This window comes from Macrobrachium nipponense, chromosome 32 (genome assembly GCF_015104395.2).
Source record: "Macrobrachium nipponense isolate FS-2020 chromosome 32, ASM1510439v2, whole genome shotgun sequence".
In the NCBI taxonomy this organism is placed as follows: domain Eukaryota; kingdom Metazoa; phylum Arthropoda; class Malacostraca; order Decapoda; family Palaemonidae; genus Macrobrachium; species Macrobrachium nipponense.
Window position 1 is genome coordinate 65,232,087 of NC_061094.1, and position 11,387 is coordinate 65,243,473.

General features: G+C 35.8%; 1 pseudogene; it reads right to left on the reverse strand.

Annotated features, from left to right (window-relative positions):
• Positions 1-11,387, reverse strand: part of LOC135207174 (glycine receptor subunit alpha-4-like) — a 93,205-nt pseudogene that overhangs the window by 22,942 nt on the left and 58,876 nt on the right.

Genomic DNA, 11,387 nt, shown 5'->3' on the forward strand with positions numbered 1-11,387 from the left:
TTTGTCGCGTCTTCTCATTGGCTTTTTCGATGTCTGGTCGGTGATCACGTGTGGCTTTGTGGGTATAAAGGTTCATAGGCCAGGTTTTTTATTTTTTTTTTTTTATTTTGGAACTATAATCTTGAAGCAGTTTGTTGTTGCCCTGTATTTGAGAGGTATACATACATACACACCACATATATATATCTATATATTCATATATATATATATATATATATATATATATATATATATATATATATATATATATATGTAAGTGTTTACATAATAAAAATATGGAATGTTAGTCCATATATATAAAAGTCTAAAACTAAAGAGGTCAACAGATTGCTTGCAGGAATGTGATCAGACTAGAGACGCTAAAAGATGACGTATACAATAAGTATGTAAGCTAAGATAACATGCCGTCACCTGTAGTCATTCAATTGTTTTATAAACATTAGTCCAAGCTCCCTGCTTGAGACAACTACCCCGACCTATTATTCAAACGGCCTACGTGATCTGTAGCGTGTCTCATTCGATTGTGTGTTCGTATGAAACTATGTCATCTGATAGTATGTTCATATGTTCGAACTACTGTCTGTTCCTTCATAACTTGTAACAGAGATGGTAGACAGGCAGAACAGAGTTAGCTATCGTCATTAGAAGACCTGTATCTCTTTACCTAAGCTTTATCATGTAGAGGAATAGGATTAGCCATCATCATTGGCAGAAGCGATCAAAGCTATCGTCATAGAAGACTTGTACGATCATACCTGATCTTCATCATGTAAAACTTCAGAAGATTATTACTATTTTTTATAACCTTGTGTTTTCTACAAGAACCTCACCGAACCATGAGTTTAACACATCGTCGTAAAGATAATACCGACTTTGTAAGTGATCTACAAAACCCCCAGACACTCCATTAAAGATGGAAGTGCAATACCAACCGACTTAGCGTATAGATTATCGCTAGTCTAACATTACCTCATAGGGCGCCTTATCATACAAGGCACAAGTACTAATATTTGGTGGCCAGCGGACCAGAAGAAACTCTACAACGTCCTACGAAAGAAAAAACCAGAATAATAAATCATGTATCATAAGAAGTCAACGACGACGAAAGCAGCAGATCTTCAAGCAACCTAGTATCATCATTAGTGAGCGACTTTCAGAAAACAACAAGATTCGTCAAGCCAAACTTAGTATCATCGTTAGTGTGAATAACTTCAAGAAACAAAAACCGACGTGTCCTTTTCCTACGGCAACGGAAGCTTCGTCTCTCATTAGAATCATTCAAGAAAACATCGGTTAGTGAGCGTTTCCGGCACTCCAAGAAATAAAAATTCCCCACCTGGAGACGATTAAGAGAGTAACTCACACCCTTGGGAAATCCAACCCTTTTGCATTTACCTACCCAAATACCTTAGCCAAATCCCTGATTAACGTCCAACAAAAGACATCGCCCAAAGACTCTGGGGTATATGAGATCCCATGCCAGGACTGTGACCAATCTTACATCGGATTTACAGGTAAATCACTTCCCCAGAGATTAATACAACACAAACGGTCAGTTAGATATGGACAACAGAACTCGGCTATTTTCAACCATATAAATGAACATAACCATAGAATAAACTGGAATATGTCACGTGTAATTTATAGCAGCAACTGACGGTACAAGAGTCAAATGATGGAATCGGCCTTAATAAAAGAGAGCAGGTAAATGAACATCTCAAAAGGGAATTGGACATCGGACATCGTCGACGCAGTGTTCATTCAACCAACGCTTAAGAAGATTAAAGGAAGATTATCAGCGGGGGGGTGACCTAAATTGGCTTACTTGTGGACGAATCTCTTGGTATAAATACCACCTTTTCTGTAAACTTTCTCATCATATACCTGAAGAGAGAGACAGCAGTCTCTGAAATATAGTTACTTTCTCTCTACATTTTTTTGGTGGGTTTTTTTATGGGCTCTTTTATTAGGTGGAATTCTGTTGTTACAGAACACTTTTACTAGTATCTATATATATATATATATATATATATATATATATATATATATATATATATAGCTATATATATAGCTATATATATAAATATATATATATATATATATATATATATATATATATATATATATATATATATATATATATATATATATATATATATATATATCGTAGCACGCTCAGTGGCAAAGCTCAAAGCTAATTACAAACGGTTCATTCCTATGCTACCCCCACACACAAGTATGTATATATGTTTAATATGTTTATGTATAGTACTGTTAAATGAAAACTGGTTTTCCAACAGATAATAAAACTAAAAATTTAATTTCCTATGATTCTGCTTCATTTTACATATTTTGTCCCATTTCATTTTGAAATGTGCTAAAACTTGCCTTACATGAAGCCAAGACAAACAGTTTTCGTAACCCTGGTTAAACCAACTTCATTTGCAGGCATTGAGACAATTTCGTGGACCTCGTTCATTCGCTCCATTTTCCTCGCAGAATTTGGTTATGAAACCAAATGTTCAGTAAACGGCTGACTATTTCCAATCCAGGCAAGTGGCTTGGGTGATACACCCGATTAACGTAAGCTAACTGGGGACTGGGTGTCCTTCCCTCCGTAGCAAATAAATGCGTCAAAAAAAATGTTTCAGCCCACTTGCAAGGGCTAATGTGTTTCTTGTAAAGACACAGGCGTTTGGGATGTTAGTAGTATGTTTTATTTCGTAACATGTTATGCCAGAGCAGGATAAATATATCTCTGTTGCAGGGGTTAAAATGTCTCTCGGAAACCGATAGGGATTTCGGGTGTTGAAAAACACGTCGTTATTTTGTGAAATTTTATGCTAGAACAGTGTCAAGAGACTTTTGGTAATTATACTATGAGAATAGATAGTTTCTTTGATAAAATTATCGGAACTTAAAGAGCACATCCGCCAAATGTTATACTGTGGCTTATCAAAGGACTTGAAAAATAGGATTGTGTTAATTCAATAAGAACGAAATACTCTAGATATATTTTGATAATAGTACCGTGGACACCGACTCGGTGTCAAGTTTTATGCTGGAATGTCTGGAAAATTATGTAATTTTTTTGCTTTTAACTGTAAGACAGTGATTAACTATTTCTCTCATTTTCCGACGTTCTTCTATCCTGTAATATTCTCTTTCTCGTTTGTAGCATTCTCAGATATATCTTTTACCATTTTTGGTCTTAATTACTCATCTTCAAATGATGGTAGTCTTCTCTATTTCAGGAGCATTTTCTCGTTTTCAGGAGAAAATGATGACCTATTTCAGAAAAATATTCTTCCATGGTAAGAGAACACCCATATCCTTTTCATAAACCGTCGCTTTCTCTTGCGTGAAAACACTCCTTTCTAATTGATTAGGAATCTCTCTCTCTCTCTCTCTCTCTCTCTCTCTCTCTCTCTCTCTCTCTCTCTCTCTCAATTAAAGAAGGTTACTCTCGCCTTCAGGATACCATCACTTGCTATTCCTGTGTACTCTCCTCATCCTTTCATATGGAACTTCGTTATGAGATTTAATTTTCTGGATGCAACTAAACGCTCCCAATCCAGTAAAGTGCTGTGGGTGAGACAGCCAATTAACTTAAGCAAAGAGGGTGCCGTAATAACCTGTTTCTATTGCAAGTATATGCACAACAATTCCAGTCGAGCTGCAGTGTCTGAAATACCATGTTAGAATGATACGTAAATTTGTGACTTGGTAACTGCCTCTTTCATTTCGTAACTTTATATATGCCAGCCTAGCGTTTTAGGGGAACACTTAGAATAAGCATGAAACATCTTTTGATAACGACGCTAAGAGGATGGAGGGATTTTCTTTGGGGGTGGGGGGGGGCGTTCTTAAAGTGGCTTGTTGTCCTAGTTCTCTTGGAAAGGCTAAAAGATAAGCGAGGCTTTGTGTGTTGCATAAGGGCTCGACAGCATTTAAAAAAAAAAGCTTCGTTTATACATTCATGACTCTGGACAACCATCCAGGAAGCAAAAGGTCCTTTTGCCTTGGTTTGTTTCGGAAATGAGATAAGCATATTTATCAAATTCCTTCCATTGAGTGAGTTTGTAGAAGTAAGTCCCTTTTCGATTTATGCTCCAGTTCTTTCATCAGTCTGTTTCCCTCCTCTTTATTTCAAGTTACTATTTCTTATTCCTAAAAGATTGTTCTTTTTTTTTTTATCTCATAAGGATATTATTCTTATGCTGCTCTATCCGTGGGCCAGCCTCCTCTATAGTAGAACATTTTCCTCTATTTCTGCAGGCTATTACTATTTTTCCTATTTTTTAATCTTTATTCCATAATTATTCTTATCATTTTTGAGGGGGATAAGTCTCTTTACTGTAGGAGGGTATTTCTTACTCTTTTAGGGGGACATTTCTATCCGTTGTAGAATATAATTCATTGGAAAGTCAGGAAAATATTATTCTTCATCTCCGAAGAATACACTAATTTAATTGCGTAGGATATCGTCTGAATTAGAATAATAGTCCTCCGTAAGTCGGGAGATTATGATCACGCTGTGTACTATTCAGCATACACACACCCATATATATATATATATATATATATATATATATATATATATATATATATATATAAATAATATATATATATAAATATATATAGTATATATATATATATATATATATATATATATATATATAGAAATATATATATAATATATATATATATATTAAATTTCCCCATTTAGATTCAGTAAGAAGAAATTAATTTTATTTAAAAAAATTGCCTTAAAAAGTGGCACTCAGACATTACTAGTCCAAAAACGCCACACCGACAGGAAAAAAAATATATAAAGGTGACAGCATCTTTCCTTTCCACGCCCTGAGAGAAAAATGAAGCTCATTTTCTTTGGTATTCGTTGCTCCGTGGGAAGTGGAGAAACGGGTTTCGCCACCCCCCACCCCTCCCACCCCCTACCCACTACTTACCAACCCACTCCCCCTCCCCCGGAATTACAGCGCCAATTTATCTCGCTTAGAGTGTAAATCACCGTCGCTTATGTAGTCCAAATGTTGGGTACAGGTTCCTTTTTTCTTTGGTGAGACCTCTCTCCTTATTTATGTTGCCGTGAAAAAAGACGGGAATGCCTCGACGATGTAATTTTCGCTTAAATGAGGGACGTGATTCATTAGAAATTTCAGCTGATACCTCTCTCTCTCTCTCTCTCTCTCTCTCTCTATTATTAAATAAATACCTGGAAGGCCCTCGATGAGGTAACCATAACCTACCAGAGGCAGAACCATCCATCTGCTAGCCCTGAAGATAATTCTCTCTCTCTCTCTCTCTAATAATCCACCGGATGCACAGCCATCCTTCAGAGACTTTTTCAGATTACTCTCTCTCTCTCTCTCTCTCTCTCTCTCTCTCTCTCTCTCTCTCTCTTCTCGGTCTCTCTCTGGAATAAGAACGAACTTGACCCAGTTGAGTCAAAACCAGACATTTAGATTCTCTCTCTCTCTCTCTCTCTCTCTCTCTCTCTCTCTCTCTCTCTCTCTGTATACATGTGTATGTGCAAAAGTGTATGTATAGTTGTTCGCGTATGTATGTACGTGTTTCACCCATTTCCTGCACAGCAAAACACACAAGTAACTCAAGCCGAACTTAAGACATTATTGGAAATCGTTATTGGCAGATTTTTCTCCAGTATTCCTTGCGTTACAGAATAAAATCTTTTCTCTCTCCATTTTTTCCTTAGTGTTAATGAACTCCAGATGCTTAGAGGTTTATCTCTTAATTGTGTTAATTACGAGGGTGAAAAGAAGAGCGAGCTAGTTGTAGCTAGAAGTGACATTCTGTCGCTCAAAAGTTTCCACTAGACTTCGGAGTAATTGAAGCATTAGATTGTACTAAGACATGTAAATACTTAACCTAGAAGTATTGGCGATTACACCATTATACCACATTGAAAATATTTCAGTTAACCAATGCGGTCAACAGACGTATAGGTTTGATTCGGGGATTAGACTGTATTACAATTATGCAAATAATTAACCAATACAATCGTCAGTCTGTAACTCATGATTTTATTCCTTTTTGGGTTATTGGTTATTAAATACAAACCCTCGTCGTCAAGTAGGCCTCAAATGGGTATGATGAAAACCCTGACTAATAATTAATCTTCGGTTCCGCATTCCGGATACCTTATCGCCTGAAGTTCCACTATTAAGAGGGGTCTTATTGGTTTCGAAGGCACTCCCCTTCCCTACCCCTGCACTCATAAGATACCCCCCCCCCCCCCACCATCCACCCGCAACCCAACCTGCCGCTCCTCCTAGAATACATACCACGATCTTATAAAAGCTGGTTCTGGATAAACGTTTTTAGTTAATTTATGTCGTGGTGTGTTTACGGAAAATATTCAAATACAGAAAACGTTTGTTACTTATTATTATTTAATTAGTAGTATTATATGATTATTATTATTATTATGATTATTATCTTACATAAATGATTCCGTGACTCGTTTTTAGATCGTATTAGATAGCTTTTACTGTCTAGTTTATTACGTATAGTTAACAATTATCATTATTGTTATTATTATTATTATATATTATTATTATTATTATTGTTATTATTATTATTATTATTATTATTTTGTTCAATTTTAAATTACTTAGAGCTTTGCGAAGTGCTAACTTGCGTTGTAAGGAGCGCCTTCAAAAACTGAATTATGTTATGTATATATATATCATTTACAAATATGCATATATGTATGCATAAGTATTAAACAAACGCAACGCACATTTTAATCCCCCGATATCTGTCGCGAACGAAAGCAAGCAGAAGGAAAGAACGGGCGTGCAAGCAATTCTTTATTCACCAAGCGTCCAGGGCAGTGACGTCACTGGATGAAAAGTTATTCAAAACTACAATAAATTGTGTTAGTGCGTCCTGCTGTGGACAGCGCAATTAAACCAGTTCAACGGCAGACTTCAGTCTCTCTTTCTCAACAACTCCTGCAGTTTCTCTCTCCTCTCTCTCTCTCTCTCTCTCTCTCTCTCTCTCTCTCTCTCTCGTTTCCTTATAAACTCAATGGACGTCTGTAGACTTAAGTCAGGAGTCAGGTACCAACTTATTTGATGATTGTTGTAAGTTGCAGGTGAGTGTCGAGGAAAAGAGAGAGGTTGTCAGTCAAAATTTCTGGCGTCGAATCATAAGAATTGCATACTTTCACTAAAGCCTTTTTGGTTTTCCTAAATAAAGGACTTTTCGATGCTATATATATATATATATATATATATATATATATATATATATATATATATATATATTTATATGCATATATATATCTCTCTCTTTTTATAACGTCATAAGCAGCACAATTATTATCAACAAAGCAACATCAGGAATCGAAGAACAGCAAATCAGGTTTTCTGTAATTAACAGCAATAGTCCTTCTTGTCTTCTGTGACCCCGCACGATTTCTAGTCATATTTTCCTACCCTCACATCTCGAAAGCTAGTTCCTAAAAAAAATAAATAAAATAAAAAATAAAAAATAAAATCTGTATTCCATGCGAGGTCCAATGGCAACAGGACTCTGAAAAAATGGTGTGGTCAGTTATTTTTTTTTCAGTCCTCTCTCGGTCCTCCGCCTGGAATCGTGTTTTACTTCGCTTTCCAGCCATGACCGGTGGCTTTGGAAAGCGGACGTGACTGGAGAGGCCGCCCATTGTGGGAGACCGTGTAGGGTTGGGCAGACGCGTGTCCGCGACTGTGATTCCGTGGATTGTGTAACCGTGAAAATGACTCTTTAAATGCCTCGTTATTCGTGCTAGTAAGCAACGATCTTATAGACATTGAAAAGGGGGGAACTGGTATGATAGAGGGAAGTACCCGGAAGACTGATAAACTCAACTAGACATTGAGAAGGGGAACTGGTAAATTAGAGGGAAGATGGATGGGGAAGTACTCGGAAGATTATTGATAAGCTCAACTCTCTGTTCGTGTTTTACTTGTCTGTGGGGTTGTTCGTTGTATGAACGCGAAAATGATGCTGTATGCGTATTCATAACTGTAAAATAATGCTGAATGCGTATTTATAACTATTTAATAATGCTCCATACGTATTTATAACTAGGAAATGATGCTGAATGCTTATTTATAACTTTGATAATGCTGCATACGCATTCCTAACTAGGAAATGATGCTGCATGCGTATTTATGACTGTGGATGGATGCTGAATACGTATTTATAACTCTGAAATAATGCTCAGTGCGTATTAATGACTCTTTAATAACCTGCATGCGTATTTATAATTATGAAATAATTCTACGTGTGTATCTATAACTATGAAATGATGCTGCATGCGTATTTATAAATGAAAGGATACATTTGTATGTATAACTATGGAATAATGCTACAAGCGTAATTATAACTATGACCTGATGCTGCATGCGTATTTATGACTATGAAATGATACTTCATGCGTATTTATGACAGCGAAATGACACTGTAAGCGTATTTATAATTATGAATTAGCTCTGCATGCGTATTTATAGCTATGAGATGACGTTGCATGCGTATTTATGACTGTGAAATAACGCCTTGTGCGTATTTATAGCTATGAAATGACGCTGCATGCGTATTTGTAACTACTACTACTCATAAACAACACATGATGAAAACGCATGATCTTTTAGTCTTGAAATAATCAAGAATAAAAAAATAACTTCCCAGACAATTTCGTAGCCCACTCCGTTATTCGTAAGTTGCCACACTGAATCCCCAAGTTTGAATATAAAGCAAAGCAGTCGCTTACTAAAACTTTTCAAAACCCTTAGGCAAACTCTCTCTCTCTCTCTCTCTCTCTCTCTCTCTCTCTCTCTCTCTCTCTCTCAGAGATGAGTTCGAGTGAGGAGAGGGGTAGTGAGAAGGGGAAGGTGGGGTAGGTAGATTGGTGTTTGAGAAGTTTCCCAAACCACCAGCCATCTTTGATGATTTGCTCTGCGCAGTAAAATATGGTCTATGAGAAAACTTTCCGTTTCTTGGTGGCCATTAAGACGGTGACTCGGGTATATTTATGGACAGTGAGGGAAGCTGGAACAGACACCCAGTAAGGCCTTCCAAACTGAATTGGAAGACTCTATTGAGCATTTTGGTGGGGTTATTAATTTTCCAGGTAGGAAATTTTGCTTACAGTTGTTCTGAGTTAATCTTTTTTCTTATGTTAGAAATCTTGAAAATAAAATAAATTCGCTTGCAATGCAACACTATTCTTACATTAAACCCTCAGAATCTACACATCTAGTTATTGATGTTATAGGCCCGTAATGCATTCTCTCAGATACATCATATATTCCCTATACAAAACTAAACCTTTTCTTTTTCAAATTCTTTCTTCTGCAGACTATAAACAGTTATCAAATTTTTAAAATTAAAAACTGTCTTCTCTTCCTGCAATTCGTGCGTTTAAGAAGACTCAACATACCACTATAACGCTGCAATATTCACAAAGCTCTTCGAGTTCTTTATTAGCTTCACCAAGCAATCTCATATCTCCATCAACCCATTCAACGCTTGAGTCACTCCGTTCCCAACCCCCTTACTCGTCAATATTCGATAACTCTTTCAAATACTTGTTATTTACACAAATATGCACTCCTTGAGTGGTGTTTTTTTTTAAGAATATTTAATTTCACTTACCTACAGCTCGTATTTTATTTTCTTACTCTGTTACCTAGTCTGTTTATAAGTTCTCCATTTCTCTTTTTATTTCATTTACCAATTTCTATATTCCTCATGCCATTGTTGACTTATCACCAGATCGTGTAATATCTTTATTATATATATATATATATATATATATATATATATATATATATATATATATATATATACATACATACATATTATATATATGTGTATGTGCGTGCGTGTCGGTTTGTGCTTGTTAAGACAGACGCCGAAATGACGGAAACAAAGGATTACCATGAATACCAGTGTCTCTGTCCCATCAATAATCAGATTAAAGGCTTCATTTTAACTTGATTTCCTCTCTCACTATCCCCAGCCCCCGTCCCCCCGAAAGGGGAACGGAGAAGAGTAATTGTTATGTGAAAGTTTTGGGCACTGATTGATAATCAAATCCAGTGAGTGATTATTGGTGGCTACGTGTGGCTTACTAAAGAGCCGCTTAACCAACTAATGACAAGTTATTAATGACAGAGAGAGAGAGAGAGAGAGAGAGAGAGAGAGAGAGAGAGAGAGAGATCTATTACAGGAAAAGTATCAATGGTGATTCTTAACAAAATTAATATTTGTTTTAACAAAACAAAATCATAGCGTAAATGGACAGTTTATCTTTCAATCGAACCGTCCTAGTTAATAGAATGATTAAAGATTTACTAAACTAGTCATAATTTGCTTAATATGATAAAAACTGTATTAATCATTAAGCAATAGTTCTGCTTCAATCCATTTCTTCAACTCGGCCGGGAATGCTGATCAAATTTTTGTCCAGATGCATCACACGGGCTGTGCGTATGATGGATGAATTCTCTCTCTCTCTCTCTCTCTCTCTCTCTCTCTCTCTCTCTCTCTCTCTCTCTCTCTCAAAATACAACGATCCAGAAGAAACCCAGAGATAAATAAACCTAGAAACTTGAAAGAAACCTAGAGATAAATAAACCTAGAAACTTGAAAGAAACCTGAAGATAAATAAACCTAGAAACTTAAAAGAAACCTAGAGAAAAATAAACATAGAGAACGTGCCTAAACGGACATAGAGGGACAACGAGCCTAAACAAACTTCGCTCTATAGAACACCAAGGAAGATGCATCGAATTTTCACTTCCTGTTTCCATATATACTACCAACAATCCAGAGAGTTTTATTTTTTTTCATTTCGTAATACAACGCTGTTATTCAAGTAGCTATTTTACAGAAATGATTTTCTATAGTATTCGTCTAGGTCACTTGCTCCAGTATTGAGACGTTCGACGATAATCATTACGCTCGGGTGATTGGAGAGGTTTGGAGTGGAAGACGATGAGAGGGGTACCCAAGGCTCCCTTTTGAATACTCAGAGCGTTTTTATTTTTTATTGTTAATGTTTCTCAAGATTATCCACTTGTCCTGCCTTTCAATTGTCTCATAATTATGACTTGTGCATTTACTCACACGCACAAATATATATATATATATTATATATATATATATATATATATATATATATATATATATATATATATATATATATATCACACATATATATATGCATCCATGCCTGCAGCTATGAGTTATGCAGTTACACATAGTATATGAATATTTATATATATATATATATATATATATATATATATATATAATATATATATTAAAAAAATATATATGAAAGAGAGAGA